The sequence below is a fragment of the Thunnus maccoyii genome, chromosome 15, assembly GCF_910596095.1.
Source record: "Thunnus maccoyii chromosome 15, fThuMac1.1, whole genome shotgun sequence".
NCBI classification, from domain to species: Eukaryota; Metazoa; Chordata; class Actinopteri; order Scombriformes; family Scombridae; genus Thunnus; species Thunnus maccoyii.
In genome coordinates this window covers 14,266,094-14,291,291 of record NC_056547.1, presented here as the reverse complement: position 1 = coordinate 14,291,291, position 25,198 = coordinate 14,266,094, and the positions used below count along the sequence as shown (strand labels likewise).

The following is a 25,198-nucleotide window of genomic DNA, read 5'->3' as shown; positions in this document are numbered from 1 at the left end:
TCATATGTTACAAAAAAGCAGGACATAAATTCAGGTGTCCCAGCTCTTATACTGTAAGTTGTACTCCCTGAACATCTAGTAAAACAAAATGTGCATATGTAAACTGAAGCTCATATCTTGGCTTAACATGGTTCATGTGAATCCACAGGCTTGGCCCGTTATACTGTGGTATTACATGTAATCAGTTTCTTAAGTATGCTGTTAGTGGATGAAAAAGCTGTACCTGATTATCTCAAGTAAATCTGGGCAGCGCTCAAAAATCATTCAGCTCTTTATACAATCAATGCAGACAATGCAGCTTTCATAATTACATCACCATGTTAAAATGATATGACTTGCCAATAACAACCTAAAAGAAGATTTTGATCACTGTCATGCATTGCCTCTCTTAAGCAATTTTCAAGTCGCTACATCTTAGTAGGCCTAGACTGAAAGCACTGGCTGTCTGGAAGGTATAGAAATAAATTAATCAATGTAAAACCCTGGTGTCTACTTTGGAAAATGACACACATACAGTAGGTTGTCTTCACAATGCTCACATTTCATCCAAACTCTGCACTTTCTGTGACGTGCTGTATTTTTTTTTTTAAGGCCTTATACTGAGATGAACAACTAAAAATGCAACACCAGGAAGAACATTGTTTTTTCGTATGAAAAAATAAGCTGGGTAAGTGTTTCTCTTGCAATGAGTGTTTTCCTGCTGTGTTTTTTTTCTTTCAAAACAGTTAAACCATTTTCTACTTTTTGGCTCAAGATACGGAGTCACAACGCTTGTCAGTGTCACACAGTGACAAGTGACCGAGGCTGACTGAACTACAGTATCTTGCCTGACATTTTTTAATTGGATCCATCTATGGTGACGTGTCTGTGTGTGATTGCCCTCTAATACATGATAAGCCTTGTTAATGTCTATTATGTTGTTTGCATAAACTTTTATAATGCATAGTTTTCATAATACAGTCGAAAAGGCCATTTAAAGAATCATTCAGGACTGAAACTTGACTGGGAGTTGACTGACAAATGATTCAAGTTGCAAAACATTAGGGGACTTTTTGGGGAAGAGTTGAGTTGATAGACCTCTTTTGGTCATGTTCGGTCATGTTTCCATAACATGCAAAGATGCCTCAAGCCCAGACAGCTTTTTGTATTTGTTGTAACTGATTTTGACAGAATATCTTCTTGTTCATGCCCCATTTCTTCAAACAACTTACATGTGAATGAATTGTTTCTGCTGTTTTCTTCTTTGCGCTTTCCTTAAGAAGCTGAAGTAGTCGACAAAATGAGCAACGTCTCTATTGACGGTATAACAGGAATGAGTGGCTGTGGGACTCCTGAAGTAAACTAGAAGCTCTTTTTATTTAGTAAATGACATTTAGGGAAAAGCTGATGTCACAGCAGTATGCGTTGTTCATGCATGCTGTCAGAAAATCCAGTAGTAAACTAGGAAACTGCGAAACCACCAAGGGTTGGACCAGATTTGAAGGTTGAAGTTGCAGACAATAAAAATCTTACTCAGTGGCACACACAGGTTTTAATAATCATCACATGTTGATAGCATTAGGTTTTATCATGTGTAGTTTACAATATGTGACATACTCAATAACAGATGAGGTCTCCCAAAAAGCGTATTGGTTAGGATAGACTTTGCTTTAGTTTTGACAGTTACATTGTGATGTAAAATTAAGTTTGTATTTTCATAGCTCTCAAATTTTCTTTCTTTCTCTAATTCTTCTCGGTGCTTTAACCACCTCCTTTTTTCTCTCTCCTCTATTTCCACAGTATCAATCATTTCTCTCAATCCACTTATTCCATCTTTCTCTGTCTTTCATTCTCCGTCTCTTTCCACAGTATGTGTCATTATCCATCCAGTGTGACTTCACCCATCCTGCCCTCCGGTGACACAGCCTGCCCTTGTTAAGTGGCTCCAGTCCCTCTCCTCGTTTACAGGTGAAATCTATTCTCACACACAAGGCTCAAGGGCCCAACTGGACTGTAACAGAATTTCTCCAGCCCCGCTGGGCCCCGACCACAAAGCTGAGAATAAATGGCTGAGGTGCCAGGGCTGGACAGAAAAATCAATGCCTGTTTATACAGACATGACAGTCTCGGCGCCCAAGCAATTCTCCTGCTTGCTCCTCTAGACGCTGTGTTATACTTTTTTTTTTTTTCCCCTTTCTCTCCCCCCCTCTGTCGTCCTCTTTCCTCTGCTGAGGATAAAATGTGTGCCCTCTTGAGAGGATGGAACAGTAGGTGATGCGCTGTGGCCATTTTGTCCTCAATTTGTTCTCACCATGTGTTGAGGTATTGCATGGAGGTCAACTGAATGCTTTTGATAGACCGACTGTCACGCAAACTGTTTCGTGTATGCTGAAGAGATGAAATGCAGACAACCAGGGTCATGTGTTACAGTAGGATCCTGTTTTTCAACTGGTGGGTCGCAACCTAAAAGTGTTTAGCAGCTATGTGCTGACAGGGTCACAAAGACATGTTCCTATTAAAGCTATTCAGCCAGGTTTTCATTTTCTTTAGAGGACATAATAAACTAAACTGGTTCAGCTGCAGTTTTTGGGACCCTAATGACCCTCTGGCTTTATTACCATTACTCGCCCCACCTGAGAGAGTCCAGCTGATGTCAACTAATTTCCCTCCGTGTCCTCCAGAGTAACAAGAGAATAGATTCTTTCCCGCTTCCGACTAATATTTTAAAATGTGTTTCAAATATTTTCTGTTTAAGAATTGAAGATTGAACAGTAACATTAAGGAATCTTTGATCCTTGAATTTTAATTAACATGATCAATTGAGAAGTTGTTTGGTCTATAAAATATGTATAAAATATTAAAACATACCCAACAGTCCGAAATCTAAAGACATTCAGTTGAAACCAGCGCATATTAAATTTTGAGAGGATGGAACCATTGAATGCTCATCATCTCAGTTTAGCATTTTAGCATGCTAACTTAATTAGCACTAAACACAAAGAAGAGCTCAGCCTGCAGATATTTAGTCACAAACCAAAGTAATGGACAAACTGAAATTTTGACTTGTTGACAGTGTTAGATGAAGAGTTAAGGCATTGCCAGAGTGATCACAATTCACCCTGAGGGGAACATGAATGTGTGTCCCAAATTTCCTGGCAATCCATGCGATACTTGAGACAATTCACACAAAAAAGTGAACCTTATGGTGGTGCTGGAGGGTAAATCAGGGATTAACCAAAGTAAGCAGGTTTCTCCTCTGGGGACCATGAACGTTTGTTTGCCATATGCAGAGCCAGGCTGCAAGCATGTCTAAAAATGATTTGATCAGTTATCATTATTGTTGCAGTTTAATTTTCTGTCAAACAACTAGTCTTCAACGATCACAAATGAACCGATTTGTCTATAATTTAATAGTTTTGCAACTGAGTATTCAAAGATCTCTTTGTGTATTTCTTTCACTCTGCACAGAACTTATCTTTCACTAAACTTCTTTCATTTCTCAGTAATACTTGTTTTTGCCTTAGTTGATCTATTCAGTATTCTTTGCTTTGTTCTTTTCTTATTGATTTTTGTGGATGTCTTTGATTATATCTTTGCTCATCCCTTTGTGTGTACATGTGCATCTGTGTGTGAACTTAGTGTGGATTGCATGTGCTTTGTGCAGGCGATTGTGTTGCTCTCAAGGGGAGGTAGCACCGTACTTGTAACTCATTCTGATTTATGCCCCCTGTCTAAATAAAAACATAAATCACAGTACCTGCCACAGAAGTCACTCTCACAGTAGTCTAGCTCGTCCGGCTCTGTTCTGGGTTGCGCTGTTGCACCCTCATGACAGAAACACAATTGATTCCCTCATTGCATCAATTTGTCGCCTAATCTGGTGATATGTTGATAAATTTTACCGCTTTGTCAATTAATTTTCCTGAAAAATGGGCCTGGCAGTGGTGGACACATCAATACTAAGGCAGTGGAAATATCGGTGACAAAATTAAGTGATAAAATTAATTGCCCCCTATCCCGTCTTGTGAAAACATAACTAATGAGGGAGGCAATTATAGTTGCATGTGGTCTCCTTCGGGAAAGATGGAGGGGGTGTTTGAAAAAAGACTTCTATGGTAATTAGACAAGTGGGAGAAGAAGGATCTTGGGAAAATGGTCATCTGAAATAGAGGGTGACTTCAGAAATATAGCACAGTGGATAGATGTTTGTTTCAGCGCTCAGTCACAGTTGTAAAGGACAAACAAATGGGGAAAGCCTTTCAAACAAGACCATAAGTCAAATCAAATGATAGTAACTTGCATTTATACAGCATGTGCTGTGCTACAGGATGAATTCCTCCTGTGATGAATGCCTGTAAACATACTAGCTGCTCATCGCTTACTGCTTGTGCACAATGAAGTACAGACAAAAATCATTGTCAGTGTTTCTTTCCTAATGATTTCTGTGGTGACTTTGATGCATGTAGTTTTTTTTGTCACTTAAGTCTTGTAGAGTTGTGACATAAATTAGAGATAGACACTGGTGTCATTGTTTTTGAGAAGGGAAGGGTTTGTAGCAGGTTAGTTGAGCACCGTTATTCCCTGAAGCTTGAGAGATGTATCCAGTGAAAGCTCAGACGTTCACATCAAACCTTATTATTGTGCTTTATTTTAGCATCAGCAATGTGCCTGTTATCAGCAACAGAAGTTGCATTTCACTGAGCTAGTCATTTGTTTGACATGCAGTACGGGATGTCATACATTCCTTGAATCAGGAGAGAGACCAGTTCTTTGGTTCATATTTAAGCAGTTTGTTTTAGATTTGATGTAGTCCGTTGTCCCAATGGGAATGCAAATCACAGTCTCACAGGCTCTGTGGTCAGTGATCAAGGTGTTAAAATCATGCAGAGTATAAATAATGATGTTCCTGCAAACATCATAAGCCAAAGAATTTTGTACTCTGACAATGCCCATCTCCACATTATGACAACCTCTCCATATACTTAGTGCTAAGCAAGCAGGATGAACAGCACGGAATAAACGTTCACATTCTCTTTCCACTTGTGTTTTCCGTTAATGTCTTACTTTAATATTAATTTGTTAATCGTGTAGTGCGTATATCTCTGCGGGAGTTTGCTGCAGTGCACAATAAACGTTAACCATTCTGATGCTATCACTGTAAGATCAGTGCAGAAATCTTATCCCCAAGATATGTATTTGGGAGACAAGCAATACTTCATTACTGTAAGTATTTTAAACAGATGGATTGTAAATCCTGACTCTATATTGACAATTGATCCTTTCATTTGAAACCTGACGCTAATATGTCATACTTTGTATGGTAGTTCTGGTACATCACTTGTAGCAATTTTGGGAGGTTTTAAAGAAGGTATCATGGCACACTGGGGAATCATTAACACTGTAAGAAGAGAAAGCTCAATTTAAGACTCAATTTAAGTGCCCACAAACAACCCGGAAAGTGACTCTCAAGAGCAGAAACATCATTATTACATTCATTAGGAATAGGTTAAGGTATTGAAGAGGTTTTTGAATGCTCAAGATAGGCAACATGGGAGGCGCATTAACGTTTTATAATCGCTATTTCTGGGCTGCTGTTGTTTGCATCCTTTGTCCAGGGTAATGAGATCCCTCTATCAAACACATTCTCTGTGCGAAGGCACCATTTCTCAAAGGGGTGCTACTGAAGGGTTAGAGGCAGTGATATTCTAAACATTTGCACCGGCACTTAGACTACCTCACGTGTCAAAATATAACAGTTTGAATATTCTAACCTACAGATCTAAGAGTTTCTATCTGTAAAGAATAGAAAAAAAATTGTGTGTGTGTGTGTGTGGCAGGGGTGGAGGATGGTGCTTTTTAGCTGCTAAATATGCATTAAAGGTGTGTTCATGCTTCAAAGGAGATTAAGTAAATGCCTTTCATGATTGATTAATAAAACCAGGAAGCTGTAATTTGACAAATTATTCAGTGCTTATAGAAAGTCTACCTTAGCTTGCAGTGTGCTGTGCTGCATGCGTAACATAAAATCTACAGTATTTATTGTACTTTGAAAGGCCAGTGGCAGACAGAGAACAGCAGATTCTTCTGTGAATCGTCATCATTTAAAATCTTGCAAAATCAGGCTTCATTTTATGAACGCAGATTTAATTATGAAAATACTGTGTTCAGAAAACTACTGAGAATCAGTTGATGTTTTGCACCAATCAGCAAACTATGGGGAATATTTAGATGATGACGTGACTCTCCGCCTCTCAAAATTAACAAAATCTTGCAAGAAAAATGTTTATATAAATAAAGCCTGAATAAAGTATGAAGTATATGGATTGGCATGGCCATGTTCTGTCCAGGAGTTATTCAAAAACTGACTGTAGGGGGTAGGTTCGAAGTCATTTGAAAACCGAAAGATGTTTGAGTGAAGGAAAGAACTGTCAATGACCTTTGGTGCAATATGCTTAAAAAGTTGGCTTCACCAAGTGAATACCTTAGAACATCCACAATTTTAGATTGTGTGCATTGTCATGCATTTTTGAGGTTTTCCGACTGGTTTTGAAAAGATAGCAAAAGTCAAATGTAATATTAGGTAATGGTTCATTTTCTCAGAAGAGCATGTAATTAAAGTGGAAATAGACAACTTTTTTTTGCTAGCTTATCAGTATGAAGTAAATGTTGATTGCACAGTGTAATGGCTGTAGAATAATGACACCATTTGTGTTTAGATTGGTTTCCTATAAGCCTTGCTTTCACTATGCAATTCTGTCTGCTACATGTGGGTAGTTCTGGGTCTGAAAAGTGAAGCCAATGCGAAGGTGCCTTAAACCTGCATTCTCTCTAATGGCCATCAGGGGGCAACTCCATTGGCTCCAAAAAGAAGTCCCATTGTAGAGAAGTCTATGAGAAAATGACGCTACTTCTCACTTGATTTATTACCTCAGTAAACACTTTTCTAATGAGTTTATGGTCTCCATCGCTAGATGCAAGTCTTCTTCAATACAGCATGATGTTCATTTTGTAAATTATGGTCCCATTTAATTTATATTTAACAATAAAGCAGAGTATGCTTTAGGGCGTGGCTACGTTGTGATTGACAAGTCACAAACACGGCAACAACAAACCAATGGGTGATGTCACAGTGGCTACGTCCATTATTTTTTTTACAGTCTAAGATCTGCCGCTGGGTATGATTTTCCAGGAAAATTAAGGCTTGATTTATGGCACAAAGGAAGTGCATCAACCATTGCACAACCAAAAGAAAAAAGGATAGCACTTTTGTTTTCCCCAGTAGCTATCTAAAGTTATATCTCATAATAATTTGTTAGGTGGCCGACCTCTTTCTATTGTCTTATTGCAATATGATAAATGTGTAAAATTGCACAGGCAAATCTGATGACACACCACTTACATCTGTATACACTATGTTTGAGGTCCATTGAGTATGCTACCTGAATAAACTTCTTTTGATTTCTAGAGGGCTTTCTTCCTGTTAGCTACGGTAAGGGAGTTGTCTGTTTCCACTTTAAGTTATAATTACATGCTTTATTGGGAATGTAATGAGACATGCAGTTTTTACCACACAGCACTGAGATGTCTGATGTTCTGATGTTCATATGAGCTATTAAAGATCCCTTCATAACGCACTTGCAATGTAAGTGATGGGGGACCGAAATCCACAGTCCTCCTCTTGTGCAAAACTGTATGTAAAAGTTTATCTGAAGTTTCTATGAAGCTTCAGTTGTCCAAATGTGTCAAATGGAGTAGACATCTTTCAACGTTACAGTCTTTTTTGGTGCCAAAGTCCCTCTTTTTGTTACTCTACTTGCACTGCAGCTCAACAGGGAAACACTGTCTGAGGAAACACAAAGAGGGAAAAGAAAAAGACATAAATGTGGCAGGTATCCACTCGATATGACTAACTCAGACTGCTGAAGCCTCATATAAGCTTCAGATAAACTTTTAAATACATTTTTGCACAAAATGACTGTGTGGACAAACTGTGGATTTTGGCCACTATCCCTTACATTGAAAGCACATTTGAAAGGGATCTTTTTGCTTGAATGATTACAGCAAGGAAAACCTCTTTCAGTGTTCATATGGGCACCTGACTGTTGTTATAAGACAGACTTGAAAAATTGTGAACCTATCCTTTAACCACAGAAATACAGAAAAATCTAAACTGCCTCATTTATAGATGAGCTTTGCATGAAGATGTCTGTGCCAAGTGACTATTATCTGTTTATTTGTGCATTTTGCTGCACTGTTTTGAAAGAGGGCTCCCCTGCAAAAGCAGGAAAAAATGGAGAGAGAGAAATGTGCATGTCAAGAAGAAGACAGAATCGCAGCAAGTCAACTCTCCTAAAGGATTAAGCAGAAGCTGCCATTAAGAATAGGTGTCTGTTTTAAATATGAATCACCCCCCTTCTAGTTCAAGTTGTTAACTAAATAATTCAGTAACAGGGATGCATTATCGACTTGATGTAAATGTGATATGAGTGGAAATCAGGATGTGTGACTGAGATGATAATTTATATGATAATGGAGTTAGGAAAAGATGGAACAATAGCAACAAATAATAATGAAAAGCTAAATAAAAGATGGGGGTAAAACTGTTAGTGCAGTCGACTGACCCATTAGAGAAGCTTCACTGAGGCAGCAGTAGGGAAGAAGGGCAGACAAGAAGTGAAACGTACCAGCTGCCTGAACAGTTGTGTAGCCAGAAATCTTATTGTGGAGGAGCACAAAGAAAATCAGGCAAGCCAACCTCCAAGACCTTAAGGTTCAGCATTTTTTCAAAGATAGACAACTATTAAAAAAATCGTTAAATTAACAGTGCTTAATTAAGTAACATTACAGGCACCAACACAAACAGATTTGGAAACTCACCCATAATGTGCAGCTGGCAGACAACTGCAGCAGCTTTAACGTTGACCCATCTCTACTGATACACAGGCAACACAACACAGTCAGCCAAATAACCATACAGGTACACACCTGCAGAAGCGGTGACATTCACTCTTTACAGAAACGGCAGCATAAAATCTGCACCCACATGCCAAATAAACTAAAACAGGAAACACAGTGGGGACAGAGAACGTAAATATCTTACCTGTGATGATTGCATGTCAGCACTGGGATTATTTATAGTTTTCAAACTAGTTTCAGCACTGAATCAGAAACCATGTTTGTCTACTTATTGGCTGACAGGGAAAAATTGCACATAGATCGTTAGAGTAGGTATCTTTGAGAATGACAGCTGAATTTAAACTTTTTTCTTTTTCCTCATAGTTGTGTCGTGTCATATCATAATATCAGTGCTTCTCATGCACACGTACACACACATGGAGAATTATACCCCTTTATTTCACATCTTTATCACCTTTATAACCTCAATATCAAACTTCTTTAATCTTATGCCCTTTTTTAGAAATGCATTAATTATCATCAAGAGGTAAACAAGACCCAAATAGAATAAATTTCATTAGTTGCATAATCTAGAGAACATTTAAGAAATTACTGACTGTTGTGCCATCATTCAGCTTTGAGCCTATGATGATTGGGTGGGCCTGACCTCTGAGTGGGAGGGGAACCAGGCCCACCTTAACCCACTCATGGCCCACACGTACGTGCCTGAGATACTTGGAGATACTTGCAGTTATTCACAAGTCATACAGTGGTGAGCAAATGAGAGATTATGTTGAAATATTCTCTCTTGTTGAAGGGCATCAACTCTCAAAGGGAATGAAATAGCTGCCCTCTTACCCTCTGCATCTTTAACATTACCAACTTTTTGATTTGCGTGCAATTAGGTTCACAATGGGGGCCAGTATCATTAATGAGATCAAAAACTTCCGCTATCAGACACAGCTGATGTCGTGCCTCAACTCTGCCATAGACATCAGCTCCTCTTTCACTCTTTTTTATCCTTTCCCTCAGCATGGGAATAAAGGGATGAAAAAGACGATGGTGTATGTGGTATGTGTGTGTGTGTGTCTGCGTATGGAGGGGGGTTCTGCATAAAAACTGCTCAAGTGCAGAGAGCAGCCCCATCTGGAAGACATCGGGCCTAAATGAAGTTGTACAAAACCATTCCATTGATAATAAAGCTAATTTTTATGACTCTGACAAGTATGTAATTATGTGCAGTGGTGCTTTTCAGATTTTATCACAGTCAATAAACTACCACGCTAATTTCATTCCTGTTTTGACATATTTACATGGAAATATTCGATTTGGGGGGAATTAGAGGCCTTGAAAGCCGCTGATAGATGGCTTTTAATGATCTGTGACCCTCGGCCCGTGGGCTCATCTGTTTGTCGGCCCGTCGATCTCGCAGGAGATGTGCTTGGTGTTCTGATCTCTTTAGACAGAGTGCCATCCAGACAGTGCCGGCCAATAAGCCCTGAACACTGCCCCTTTTCTTGTTGGCTGATCTGTCAAAGCCGCTGATCTGGAAAGATTAAGAGGAAATAGATGTTTAAGTGCTCCTTTTTATCTGTTATTTATACATCATAGATATAATCAATGCACATTTTTTACTGACCAGCCTGACAGTTTAATATTCACTACACATAAAACTCCTGAACTCTTCTGTTGTGTATTTTCCAAACTTACCCCTCACATCTAAACACACACACACACACAACGAGGTCATGGTCCAGCTGACCCATCTTCAGCCTAGTGGTGCAGATGAAGTACAGCTGGCCTTACTGGCTAGCCTCATTGTGTTGACAGAACACCACAGGGGTCACTAGTGATGACAAGGTCCACTTATGGGAGATGGGAATTGGTGTCAAAAGTGGGAACTGCTGCCCCATCCTCTTGCAGCAAAGCACGTACAGCGTCTCGCAGGAGGGGAGCCAGTGTCATAAAAAGTCCATCAAAAGCACCAGTAATTACCCAGGAAATTGACAGTGAAATTGAAAAAGTTTGTGGCCACTAAGACGGCCCATCCTCCACCTTCTCCACCCCAAGTTTCCTGTTGTGTGACAGCAGCACTTTAGCTGTGGTGATGAAAGTGCTGTCCTCAACATCTGAGTGAACACACAGCCATAATGTGATTATGACATTGTTTGCTAGAATAACTTTCTTCACACTTTTATTTCTGTAAGTTCATTGGTCACTCACTTTGAAATGATGTCCTGATGTGTTCTGTTTGCATCCCTCCCTTTGAGGTATGAATGAATCGGGAAGCAACCCACGTATCCTAATCAACATTGTTCTGTTCATTCCTGGTGCCTTTGGTAACACACGCTAATAGTGTGACTTGCTAGTTTTCTCCATGTTGCGTCAGTGAAGAGAACAACAACATCCGAGTTTGATACAGTATGTCAACAGGGCATGCAGTGGGTTAGGCTAACAGTGCATTTTACACACACCACCTGCTGAAGTCAGAGGCACAACCTGTTGTATTTATACACTGTGAGTCTTGAATGCGAACAGATCATCACAAATTACATATTTCATTTTTTTCCTGTTCAACCAGTTGCTTGAATTTTGAATAAAAAGTGACTTAATCAACAAGAAACTGAATGTGTTGTGTTATCTGCAGTAATAGAAGTCTGATCTTTTGGTACAAGGAATATAGGATTAACAAATTTGTTGTTGTTTTTTGTAAATAACTTATTTTACACAGATTCTGGCATAAAATCAAAATTTAAAGGACTTATTTTCATTTAAAACTCAAACTCTTAAAGGATGTTAATGAAAATAGGCTGAATAGTTGTTAGCAGATTGTCGTACCTGGCTTATTGTACCACTTAACTTATTTTGACATTTGCAAATACAGATCATAATTGTGCTTAAGACACTGAAGAATATGTAGCATTCAAAAGAAATTTCTGGAGGGCTCACTGTGCTTCAAGCATTTGACTCAAAACCGGTAGAGACGAGGACGACACATTAGTACATTATAATGCAGCTTGTCAATAGTAATGAAATCGTGACATGTTCAAGAACAGCGATGCGCGAGGAGGCTGTATTGTTCTTCTGATTTTAACGCCAATCTCCATAATCAAGATGAAACCACACACTGCCAAAACTGGCATAATACAGGCGCTCGCCGATGAGTGATTGATTGAATATGAAATAATGAGGGTTTTCTGGTGCTCTAGTGGTCATCTAAAATTCTGAATACAAATCAAATGGAAATTTTATGCAATGAGATGTATTAATGGGATTCTGGCAGCGTTTTAAGGTCTTAATGTACAGCAATAAGCAACATAGGTTGTCTCAGGGAGATGAACAGTTGTTGCTGTTGATAGGCCATTTTAGTGCATTACTGTCAAAATAATGCATGTCTGTCTGCATATATTCACAAGGCTCTAGTGAGCTTAACTTTGGACAATTACAAGACGGCCAGTTTTTGTGTGCATGCATCTCCCTTTTAAACTAATAAGTAATGGTTATTGACTATACCATTACCACCACTAAAGTTAATGCCAAAAGCTGTACTTATAACATTTATTTTATTCAGGGTTCAGTCAAACCTCATTGGATTTTCTTTTATCTCCATTACAATTAATGTAAAATTGTCTTCTGTAACTGCATTTGTTTTCTATTTTTTTCTATTTTTTGAGTAATCAAACCAAATTACTTTTTTACCTAGCATTTTTTTAATAATACATGATTACATTAATGCTATTTATCGCAATATTGAGAAATATTTTCAAGTCAAGAAGTCAGTGATCACAACAAGCAACCATTAGCATAGAGGACAAATGAGGCTTGAGTGGTTGTGGACGTCACCATGCTTGGTTTATTACATTGATGTTAAGTGATATTTACAGATTGTGGCCAGCAAAATTGCATATTAGAAGCCCAATTAACATTTTTGTTGCCCAAGGCATTGTGGAGTAGATTGCAGCTGGTAGGGAAAGCTACTGTCAGGTCCCCATGCTATACTTGTGTACTGCGCTTCCCATTTAGCAAGAGAAATTTAACGTGGATGGAAAGGACAAAACCCTCATCATGCGATTAGCGCGCTCGTTAGTCTGTCTGCATTCATTTAAATGTCCATCCAAGCAGTTAAATTGACTTAAAAGCGGAATAATATTGTTGTGATTTCAGAATGGAGTGTCATTTGTTAACCAGCTGCTGTCTTTTAAGAGGCGTGGCCACTATACAGTATATATAATCTCTATATAATATAGAGATGTTGATAACATGTTGTTTAAGGAGGATACTTGTGTCATTTGAAAATATAGGTCATCAACCACAAACACAGTCTGAAATTTTGTGAAAATAATGTTTGAAGTAAAGAATTATTTTTACTTCATACTGTATGAGAATAAAGGGTTATGAGAAGCCACTTGCCAAGCTGAATTAGTACATACAATGATATAATGTGTGGGTTTGAAAAAAAATTATTCCATGCAATTCTTGACAATATATTCTTGTTTGTTTTTGGAAAAATCATTTGTTGAGCTGTTGAATTTTTAACGTAAATACATATATATATGAATTATGCATCAACAGGAATGATTGCTGCTCCTGTATTGTGCCTGTTCATGCAACATACAGGCTGTGTACATTAAACAAATAAACAGGCAGGTAGTGTGTACATCATGAGTGGAGAAAGTTTCATGTTTTTCTTTCATTTATTACAGATTGAAACATAACACGAAAACATTCAACACTGACTTGTATCTGTTGGACTACGTTGATCATTGTACGTGACATCCTAACTATACCCTGTGTTTATTGTTTAAGGGACCTTACAATTAAAAAAATTCCTCCACTGACTCAGACAAAATGTTTGTCGTAACTTTTAAAACCAGTTATGATTATGACAAATTGAAGATTTATCATAGAAAATAACCTGCGATGCTGTTTCCACCATCTCAGTTTGACCTTATACAGCTTGTTCAATCTGCCTGAATTTATACATCACAATGACGACAGTCATGACAACACAGATTAAGGGGAAAGACCATCCAGTCTTCTTTGTCTTTGTGACAGCAATGAAGATTTATTGACATAGACTCCACTGTCTTAAGGGCGTCGGAATAATTAATTTCAAACAGACTCATGCAAAACATGTGACAACATGTGTGTAACAAATACTATTTCCAAACTGTAATGAAGACCATATGAGACCAAATTAGGGCTCGGTTTTTGCGGCAACATCTTGTTCATCCAAATTTTTGCACTACATATGCAGAGTTATTTCTCATACATTGAATTATTGTTTGTCCATGAATGCAGAGCTTTTCTGCATCAATCCGAACTTTAAAAACTGTGATGTAATTTTACAGTGTACATATTTTTTGTATCTTTTTCTTTGGTTCTTTCAGTCATTATTTTCAAAATGATACCTCATCCTTTCTTTTGGTCTTGGATGCACTGAACCCATCTGACCTGAGTAATATTTCTTAGTGCATTCACTCTTTATGATACTGACGTAGGTTGAATCTTAAATACTCTTTTATGCATGTTTTATGAGTCTGACGATTACAGCAATTCCACTTCTGAGCCATTTGTGTGCCAGTGATCTCAAAGGATGTATACTCTTCCCAGACTCTACCTCAGAGTGATACTGAGGAAGATTTTAAAAAGATTTGACTGTTTCTTTTTTTTTTTTCCTCCAATGCAGTCATTTAGACTCAGGGCAGGAGGAGACTTAGTTTTACATCACTGTCTATATCTACAAGTTTCATTGAGCTTTAAATGATCTCATAATTATAAAATATTGGATTTCATAATTTAAAAATCATCTTATAATCACAATAATTAAAGTAAACATTCTGAATATTAATAGTCAATATTTTGAGAGTCTGATTTTAATGCAGAATGCCAAAACTACCTCCCACTAACTCCCACTAACTGGCACCTTAATGAAACAGACTTAATGTCTTGTCTTGAAATTGTGTCAATATTCAGACACATCGCAGTTTAATTCCTCAAATTTTATATCCACATTTTCTCTGTAACTGCCACTAAACAGAAAAATTTGTGTCCAGACATACAGGTAGAGAGAAGACTGCAGCTGCTACATAGCACTGTAGGAACCTCAAAGTCTTGTTTGTGCTATTGAGACTAATCAATTGTATCCAACTGTGTTTGGGACAGTTGCATCCCAGTGCATCTTCAGTGGATTTTGTGTAGTTTTTGTTCATTTTAACAGCCAACGAAACTGCATCCAACTCCCATTATTTTACATTGTAGTCTAGTTACAGCGTAAGCACTTAACTTCTCTCCTTTGAGTGCAAACTTAAAAGTTATTTAACAAGTTTTCAGTGAATTAAAGAATCAAATATAAAATCAAAATGAGCTGTAATAGTAAAGAGATTAACAAGATACTGAAATAACCCGCGTATGATTGTGTCCTGTCAGGATGGCGCTCGAATGTCCTGGTGAGAAGCAAATGATGTCTGATGGCCATCCAGGCTTTTTTCCTCTTTGAAAAGCCCAGATCAAATAGGCTCACTCTTGTCAGTGCCTAAGCGGGAGAGCTTCCCATATGAACAAACGATTGATTGACAGGTAGACATAGGCTGGCTTTTTAATTTCCATGCCTCGCTTCAAATTAAACCTCCACCTGGGATAAAAGCATAGGCTATCCTGCATCGAGAACTCCCAAATGATAGGAAATGGAAATTTTGATTAGCAAAGGATGAGGGATTTTCATTCAGCTCGATCTCCAAATAGTGCTGATGGTTGACTTTTTTTTTTTTTTTTCAAGCAGATAAAAAAGTGATGACAATTGTCTTTTTTAGGGATTTTGTCAGCATTAGTTGAACTGATAAAATAGCTATGGTTTGGAATGAAGTATGACATTTTATACAGCTGTGATCTTACAAATATCTATCAATGTCTATAAATTAAAGTGATACTACAAGCAACACATTAGAAAAAACTTGTGTGAAGAATCTCTTATCATTTTGATTTAGCAAGATGTAACAACATACACTAGCTGGTATGTGCAAATTTGATACAGATATTATGCAGTTTATAATGTCATCAAGTGAACACAGTCTTCTCAACCACACAAAAACACACACAACCCTCAAATCAGTAAGAAGCAACGAAGAATAAATTGTAGGCATCCCCAATCTGATCAAAAACAGACATGTCCTTAAACAGCTGTTAGTTGTGTAGGCCTCTGTGTGATCTGTCTGTGAAAAGACTGAATAGCCACCAGAGTAATAGTAAATGTGCAGCTACGTTTATTGTTGTGTTTTTTATGAGACAACATACATTAAACCCACTGTAGCTGCAGTAAATAAAGTGTGTTGTAAAACTGTGTTCGTGAAAGAGCTTGTAAACATAAACAGCAACAATGAGGTCAACATCGAAGTAATTGTAATGCTCTATGAGCAATGAAATACAACTAAATGCTTGTGGACAAAATAGCTTTGCGGTGCACCTGAAGAGGCTGCAACCTGTCGTAGTTAGCAGTGAATGAAATGTGTGGTGGCTATTTGTGGGGGGGATTATACACACAGTGCAGAACCTTAACTGGTCTTTCTTATTCTGTTCTTAACCTGAATTACAACCCTGTCCAGATTTGTATTTTCTTATTATGTGATGATTTGGGGCTTTTTATGACTTTATTAGATAGTGATAGTGGAGAGATGACATGGAAGGGAGGAGAGAGAGATGAAACATAGGGCCTCAGCTGTATTCAAATGTTACAGTTCATAGTTTGTGTAAGCCACAGGAGCAAATATTGAAGTGCTGTATTTACTGAGAAGAACACACAAAATGGGCCAAATGATGGGACCAACAATGAATCACTGGCCACTCATAAATATTTAAAAACATTCCAATTTGGTTCTTTGTATGTAATTGCTCAGCCCAGAGTTGCAGCTCTATTAGACAGTTCAGTACCTCGCGATTTATGTCCAATGCCAGTGCAGGAAGTAGTGTGCCCTTTGTGTAGCAAGACAGAAAGTAAGGGTGTAGAGGTTGGAGTGGTGGATAGACGCGTGGTGCATCTGACTTTGATACATGAGACCTCAATCCTGCATTAATTGCAGGTCTGTTACGGGACCTGCAATTAAAATTTAGCTTTTCATTTACTGTAATGATCTTTCCCTGTCTTTAATAAACAGTCCTTGAATGCAGTCTGGGGGCTTTGTTGTTTTGTCCAACACCAAAACAAACAAAACTTGCTTTAGGCACAGTGGGCAGATATATTTTTCTTTTTCTCCTTTTTTTTTTTCCAGATTTTTGGTGCTAATCTTACAATGATGGTCTTTAATTGTCCACATGGACGAGTTTTAGCTGTATACATTTCTCACACGATTGACTGGAATGTGTTTACTTCAGTGACTTAAAGTTGATGCAAACAGAATTGTTGAAATATCACAGTTTCACAGAAACATTTTTAAGAAGCCAAACTTTTTCCACCTTTTTATGAGGATTTATTAAGATATTCCCCAAAATCCAGCCCTCTGCAAAAGAACCCATATTGTAATGTACAGCTGATGCTAATTGAAGTTTATTGATTAATGTTTTAAAGCTAGAATCCACTTAGCTATTTGAGATGCGCCTCAGAAAAAGTTATACTTCTGCAATGAGATCAAGGAATTTAAACATTTGATTTGCAGCAACTTACTTAAATTTACTCACTCAGACAGAAATGACAGCCAAGTTTGAGATTCCTTTTACTGATCACGTTTCATTATGTTTGGCAAAAGGGCCTGCGCCATTACCATGAGTAATATCATAAGTTATGAATGAGGCAAACGGCAAATGGCATAACACATCAACACTCAGGGCATCAGCGCTCATTTAGAGCTGTTTGAGTGTCACTGAGCACTACATAGGCTTAGACAGCATTAGACAGAGAGCAAAATGAGCTTGACGTACACTTCTCTCCCTTCAACATGACTTCATCTTATAATGTGACGCCGGCCTTGCTGCAACCCAGCTCATATCAAGCTGTTACGGACCATCCGACTTCACCCCTCCTCATACACAAACACATACACACTCGCTCGGATAATCAGTGGAAAAGTTGACTCGGCCCCATCACCATCAGATGTTTTGTTTCTTTCAAGCATGTTTTAAGGATTAAAACATAAAAGCAAGTGAAGGCCGTGGTCTGTCATGATCACTGTAGGGGGATTTGTGGATCATTATATGAGCTGCTCGCTAACATGAGGCTTTAGGGAGAAAGCTGGCCCCCCTGCCGGGGAACTTAGTCAGGGGGCTGAAAAAGTTTTGTCATTTGATGTTTTATATTTTGTCATTAGCAGCCGTCTTTTATGATTAACAGCGTGGCCCTTTGGTTCACCCCTTTTTGCTTGCTTCGTTTAACTCCTTCAACCTCCTTGTAGTGGAACATATCACTTAGTTCCTATAGCCTGAAATACAGCTCAGTCTAGATTAACAAGTATAAAAATCTTCTTCCAAGAATGACAGAATATCCATCCTGTTACACCAAACTGTGTTTTTATAAGTGGATGTAAGAGGAAGTGAGGAAATGAGACAGAACACTGTTGGCAGAACTAATATTAATATTTAACTTTTGTACCAAAATAAAAAAGACAAGTTGTTTACTGAACTGCTCACAAGATCATTTATTGATTTGAGGTGAAACCTTAGCAGTGCCCATCGCCCAGCCTGATGAGATGGAGATCTGGAAGGAAAAATGTGCTTTTATCTGTAGACTAAACTAGACTAGACTAGACTCTCAAATGATGCATGACTTTATTTTTTTAATGTACAATACTTTCTTTGTCTTATTTCTTTAAATTGGGAAAGTTATGTATGAATATGAAATTTGATATTGGAATGTAATCACAATTTCTGGCAGTTAGCTGATATTAGCTTTGTAAAGTGTAATATGTCTACAGAAACTTCCTTTTGAATATGTGTGTGTTGAAGAGCAACCGCCGCACACTGAGCTCTTACAGTATAACAGCCTACATGAGTCTCACCTTTTACCTGTACGACTGACGTTTTAATGCCTTTGTTCATCATCTGTAATATGAACTGATTACTTTTCCCCACAGTCAAAGAAATAAGAGGTGTGCTTCCTGGTCACACGTCAGTTAAGAGATGCAAGTGCATTTCAGAGTGTCTCCCCTGTGTGGCTGCTTACAGCGCTGTCAGCCAAAGAGTCCGTCACACTGGACAGTAGAGGAGGTTGTACAAGCTGCGTCTCAGCCAACTTTGCAAACGTTCTGCACCAGAGCAGCACTCCATTTCGCCCGGTCCTCCATCTCCCTCACCCCCCTCTGTAGCCATCACAGTTATGTAGGTAGATATTGTAATTATGGGTCAAGACTTTGTTTACAGCATGTCCTGCTATTACCCTGTGTTACTATGCGTACAGTGACACACCTAAAAAAAAAATGAGAGTGCTACTTCTGACAAAATGTGAGTCAATTCAGGAGCTTCTCAACTGATGATTCAGATCATCAAAGCTTAGGTTGCCTCAACAATATAAGCTCACAACAAGCACACTGGAGCACATGTTTGAAAATTCAGCTGACTTTAATATTTTGAACTCCTTGTAATTTTCTTGTGAATTCCTCCACTGAGTTTGTTATTTCATAATTGAAGCAGCTAACAAGAGTTAAGTAATAATATAATTAAGCTCAGACTGATTTCTCAAGACCAATGAGATTTCTGAGAAGTGTCTGAGAAGTTGTGTCTAAGACTGGTTGGTTGTTTGAAATTGGGGTCAAGCTATAAAAAGTAGAGCAGTATTTTTGGTTTGCTGGTGACTGATTTTTGTATTGTTTGTAACACAAAATCAGACACAGGTATGCATGCAAACAAAGCACATGCATATTATATTATGTTCTGAATATTATTACAAGTAAATTAATAGCTTGGCACTGATTACAGGACAGGATGTAACAGGACTGCAAAAATCCCAAATGTTGAGAATTCAAATGGAGGAAGATGCGAATGAGTCTGTGTATTGGCATTGGCACAGTTGAAAGAAGCCAGATATGTATAAGCAATAAAAAAAGATGCCTTCATTTTATAAAAAAAGATGCCTTCATTTTACTCTCCGTGGCCTAATTAATAGGCTAAGAAAGCCCCTCAAATGAGTTTATACTGAAATGACACTCTCAGAAGGGGATATAGGTCATTCACACCTCTGGAAGTTGTATGACATGAACTTTGGGTGAAGAGATTAAGGTTGAATTTAAGGTTTTATTTTAGAAACAAGTCTTTCTTTTTTGATAACCAGGTGAACAGTCACCCCCTTCATGTGCAAATGCTGTTATCCACGTACTCTTTGGGGAAAAGCAAGAATAACTCAAAAGATAAGTTAATAATGGTGAATATGCACATTACTAAATTTTAGAAGACCTGATTAGTGACCACAGTAGGCTCCCTCTCACCACTATGGCTTTAACATTGACTTACATGAATAATTAAGAACAATCAAAAAAGAAAACTAATTGCATTTTCTTTCTCAGGAAGTATGATCTAAAGCAGACATCTCCCTCTGTTGTTTAGCAAGGAATCACCTGCAAAGCTTGCCAATCACTGTGACTGGCAGTTCTCAAGTTGGAGAATCTAATTTCTGTCTGTTTTTGATTGGTTTGTCAGCTTTTATCTGGGGACCCTATTTGGTACATTTTCTTACCCTGAAAGGACATGTCTGTCAAGATGACTGACAGGCCTCAGGCCCTGTTTGGAAAAGCAACGATTCCCAGCAGCTCTCTCTCTGCAACTGTCCTCTGGAATAGTGTAGATCAAACCCAGTTAACCACAAAATGATGCACAGTTGATTGTCGAAAGGCTATAGGTGAATTTATGAAAGGTTTTATATCAAGTTTGTGCTTTTAATCATTCAGTTGGTTAAGTAAACAGCTTAATTTCTCAGAAGGCAACCATACATAACCCCATCATATTGGTGGTTTTATGTTTTAAAAAGCAGATACTTTCTAATGACCATGCATCTTTATTAAATCTCTTTATTTAGTTGATGGGTGGTATAATATGTAAAGCAGAATAAATACTTCATGTATGTAGAAAATTAATTAAAAGTCTGATAAACTGATAAATATCCTGTTCATCAAATGCATCTCAGGAGACATATCTTACTCCTGGGAATGAGGTAAAGGTGTTTAAAAGGTGTAGAAATCTAGCCCAGATAATTATTAGTGTACAACAAGTTGTTTTTTTTAATGCAACAAACCAAAGTCATTTTCTGTAATGGGAAAACTGGCTGATGATAAAAACGATTAGAAAATGTTTAAGGTTTATGTTGTGTCTAAGTGTGGTTTATATTATCTCTCCATGACTTTCTTTTCCACAACAACCTGAAAACTCATGAATCCACTGCCCTTCTCTGTATTGCCCCCAATGTCTGTTCCCTGTTGTACACAGCTCAGCAAAGCTGTTCATTAGTGATCTAGTAGGATCATTAACATAGTGTCACTATTGGACCTTGCTGTTAACATAAAGTGTCCAAGGTGAACTGGCACGCAGCGTTCGATTTCAATTAATATGTTGCTCAACTTGGATTTGGGAATGGAATTGGAGCATGCATCAGTGAACGAATTTACTTGGACACCTTGAGACAGATGAGGCTGTCAATGCATTGAATTCCATTGTGTTCTTGGCAACGGCAGCTCTCAGAGCACAGCTTGCCACTATTTGTGTAACTTTTGAACTAGGCTTAACATTCCTGCTCACATTGCATCTCAGTGGTTATTTCCAATATGCATTTTTAAATCATGCTATTTATCGAAGAGTCTGCATGTGATTAATCATTAAGGGCCATGACCAATCTTTAAAGCAATTGTAAATTGCTTTCAACTTTGCTGCAGATTTTAACCAGACTTACTTTATTTGCCATGTACACCAGATATGCAGGCATTTGTCTTGGTGACAGTAGTGCAGTGACAGCCTGCAGGGTTACATGGTTAGTGCATGGTACAAGGATACCTACACCTTACATACAGTGGGAACAATAACTATGCATGATATACTATGCATATGACACTTTCCATCAATCAGTGTGTTTTATCTGCCAATTAATGCAACTGTAATCTGTTTATTGACTATATATTTAAACAGAGCAGAAACAGATGAATTCTTGAGTGAGATATCAGTATTGAAACACCATCACCTATTCCGTAATCTACTTGGCACGTCTCCTTTTTTGCACTTTTGTCCATACTGCGATTCTACCTTGCACATTACTTTTTTCACATTTGCATTTGTACATTTTTCTATTTACTTACTGTGTATTTATTATTATTACAATTTTATTTTATAGTTGTTTTGCCTTTTTACTCATGTACTTCCTCTTTCCTAACCTGGTGTTGAGCAATTGAACAGTTGTAACAAAGCAATTTCCCTGCAAGGATCAATAAAGTTTTCTGATTCTGATTAATCATCCCACTGTGCAAAGCCTCCAAACATCATCATACCTGTAGCCAGTGTAGATAGTGTCAGGATGAAGTTATAACTTAGTAGATATTATGAATTTATTCTTCTTTCCTATTCTTAACCACAAACAGGACCAGAGTGCTTCAGAAATCATGTTCATCCTCAGATTGTTTGTAAACATTGGACTGAACATACTAGGCGGACAAAATGGTGTGCATTGCCTGGGTATATATTATTTTGTAACTATGTAAAAGATCGCTAACTGCATTTATAATTGACTTAGACACTATTAAATACTGTCTTACACTGTCCTACGCTGCTTAAATGTAAGGCTTCAACTAACGATTCTTTTCATTATCGATCTGTGAATTATTTTCTCAATCGATTTGTCTAAAAAATGTTGGTCTATAAATGATCTATAAAACGTCAGAAAATTGTGAAAAATGTCAAACACTGTTTCTTAAAGCCAAAGACGACGTCCTCAAATGTCTTATTTGTCCCAACCAACAGTCCACAACCCAAAGATATTCAGTTTACTGTCACAGAAGAGTTAAGAAACCAGAAAATATTCACATTCAAGAAGAATTTGGACATTTTTTCTTTAAAAAAAAATAACTCAAAATGATTCAGTGATCATCAAAATAATTGACTTTCTGACAATCAGTAATCATTGCAGTTCTACTTAAATGGAAATGCAACCAATGCTGACTGGCGCATTTAAACCCCACTATTTGCTTTTAAAAACAACAAACTCTAATGATTAATATGTCTGGATGTAAATATAAGAATCTGAGAAACCATGTACCTTTCATTGTGTGCAGTCCATACTGTCGGAGCTACAGCAGAGTATGTTTGAGAGTAAATACAGCACATATTTGTATGTCAGTGTCTGTGTAATACCATTTAGAAATATAGAGGAGAGAAATTTGCCAGTGTGTAAATGTGTATCCTTGTGTGCCAGTTTGTGTGTGTGTGGTCTTATCAGTCCTTGTGTGTGTGTGTGTGTGTGTGTGTGTGTGTGTGTGTGTGTGTGTGTCTGTGTTCCTCAAGCAGCAGGAGAGGACGTTCTTCCATCTGACCCACAGCTCCACAGGGTTTTATCTCTGCCGGTGTTCCACATTATTGATAGCTGCAGTGATATTGACAAGCGATGTAGTGGTAGGAAAGGGAAAATAGGAGTTTGATATGACATATTGTGCTTCTCAGCAGGTCCCATAAATAACTTTGACACGTTTTTGTATGCATGGGAAGGCCTCTGATTCAGCCTCCCATAAAAAATAAACTTCTATTATGGAATGTATTTGTCAAGTGGTACGGTGATGGATGGACTAGTGTTTAGCCCTTGGCAGGTGGATGGGACCCGCCACAGCAAGCAGCAGCAAAGGCTTGTGGGGAGGATTTGCTAAGCAACTGGGGGTGGGAGGTGGAGGGGTGTCGGTGCAATTATTCAGCATGAAAGGGGATCATTTCAGCACCTGCTTTCTCTTTCCCATCATGCATTATGGCGACAGGATCTTTTCCTCCTGTTCAGTCACAGTAACGTAGATGAGACAGAGGACAAAAGAGACATGAGAGAGATAGTCATGAGTCCAAATGAGTGAGTCTGTGAAATGGGCTTAAGTGAACACTAATGCGGCAATGTGAAGATGCGGTTAATTGATTGATCAGACTGTAAATCTGTGGTTCCCAACCTGGGGGGCGGGAACCCCAAAGGGGACGCAGGATGAATCTGAGCTGTCATAAGATGATTAATGGGATTGTAAATAATCAAAAACATATTAAACCTATGACGAAGGATCACAAGGAGACTTTGCTTCGTTTTAAGGTGACTCAAAAAGGTTAAAGAACCACTTCTGTAGATGTTGAGAATAGACCTTTTTCACAGCAAACATTTTAACTAGTCATAGCAGGAAAAGCATGGGTGATACTGATAACATTAATGCAAGCTCAGTTCCATTCAAATGTCCAAGGGAACTGTACTTCAGGCATTATTCATTTTATTAATTGCACCTGTGCTTTTCCTGCTTTGACATGTCATAATGTCTGCTGTGAAAAGGTCTATTACCTTGCTGATACTTGCATGTTAAAAAGTATGCTATAGTATATTATTTTACATTTGCATTTGTCCGAAATTCCAACATCAGTAATCATATAATCACTCTTAAAAATATTAAACACATTCTGGTCACTCAAAATACTCTTGATCTAATACTTGTTGCAGTGGCGGTCCGTGGATACATATACTATATCCGCTTGCCTTTTGCATGCACATTGTAGCGTTGTGCTTTTGTTGTCTTCAACGAGACAATGAAAGGAGAACAACATCCCACATGCCCCCTTAAGCCGTTCTTGCTTAGCATCATTGATTCATTTTTCTGCCTCAAGGCCCCACTGGGCATGTTGGTTTTCATTTCATGACTTCATCTTCCATGGTTGTAAAAACATCTTGACACACATGGAAAAACATACAGTACGTGCAGACACAAAAAAAAAAACCAACACATGCCGTAAATAAGAATCAAATTCTGCATGTGCTGTATAGGACCAAGTGAACAATTTTATCATAGGTTTCTGTAACTGTGCTCAACAGCTACTGGGTTAGGATGGAGTTTCTTCAAGGATCCTTGACTATGCAGTTCTGTTGTGTGAGAGAAAATTTCCACTACAGTTGCACATACAGCTTTTAGGTCAATAGATCAATTTGGTCAGCAGGTTTACATTTGCTGTTGTTTTTTTTCACCTCACTGGAAGCAATAAAATTCTGAGAAATCCTATAAGGGTCTTTTATTCTTACATTTAAAGGTGTAAAGAGTCGGATTTGGTCGATAATCATAGAGGATGTTGGAGAACAGCTTACATCAAGCTTGTGTAAACACACACACGTAGAGGTACTTAGTATAGAGTCTAGCAGTACAGT

General features: G+C 38.1%; 1 protein-coding gene across 3 annotated transcripts in view; it reads left to right on the top strand.

The window, feature by feature from the left end:
• Positions 1–25,198, top strand: part of LOC121912544 (teashirt homolog 1-like) — a 195,504-nt gene that overhangs the window by 61,480 nt on the left and 108,826 nt on the right. The window contains exon 3 of one of the 3 annotated variants that reach the window (XM_042434726.1): positions 1,849–1,947. The exons of the other annotated variants lie outside the window; for them this stretch is intronic. The gene's annotated coding sequence lies outside the window, so the exon portion shown is untranslated. The remainder of the gene's footprint in view (positions 1–1,848; positions 1,948–25,198) is intronic. 3 annotated transcript variants of the gene reach the window in all.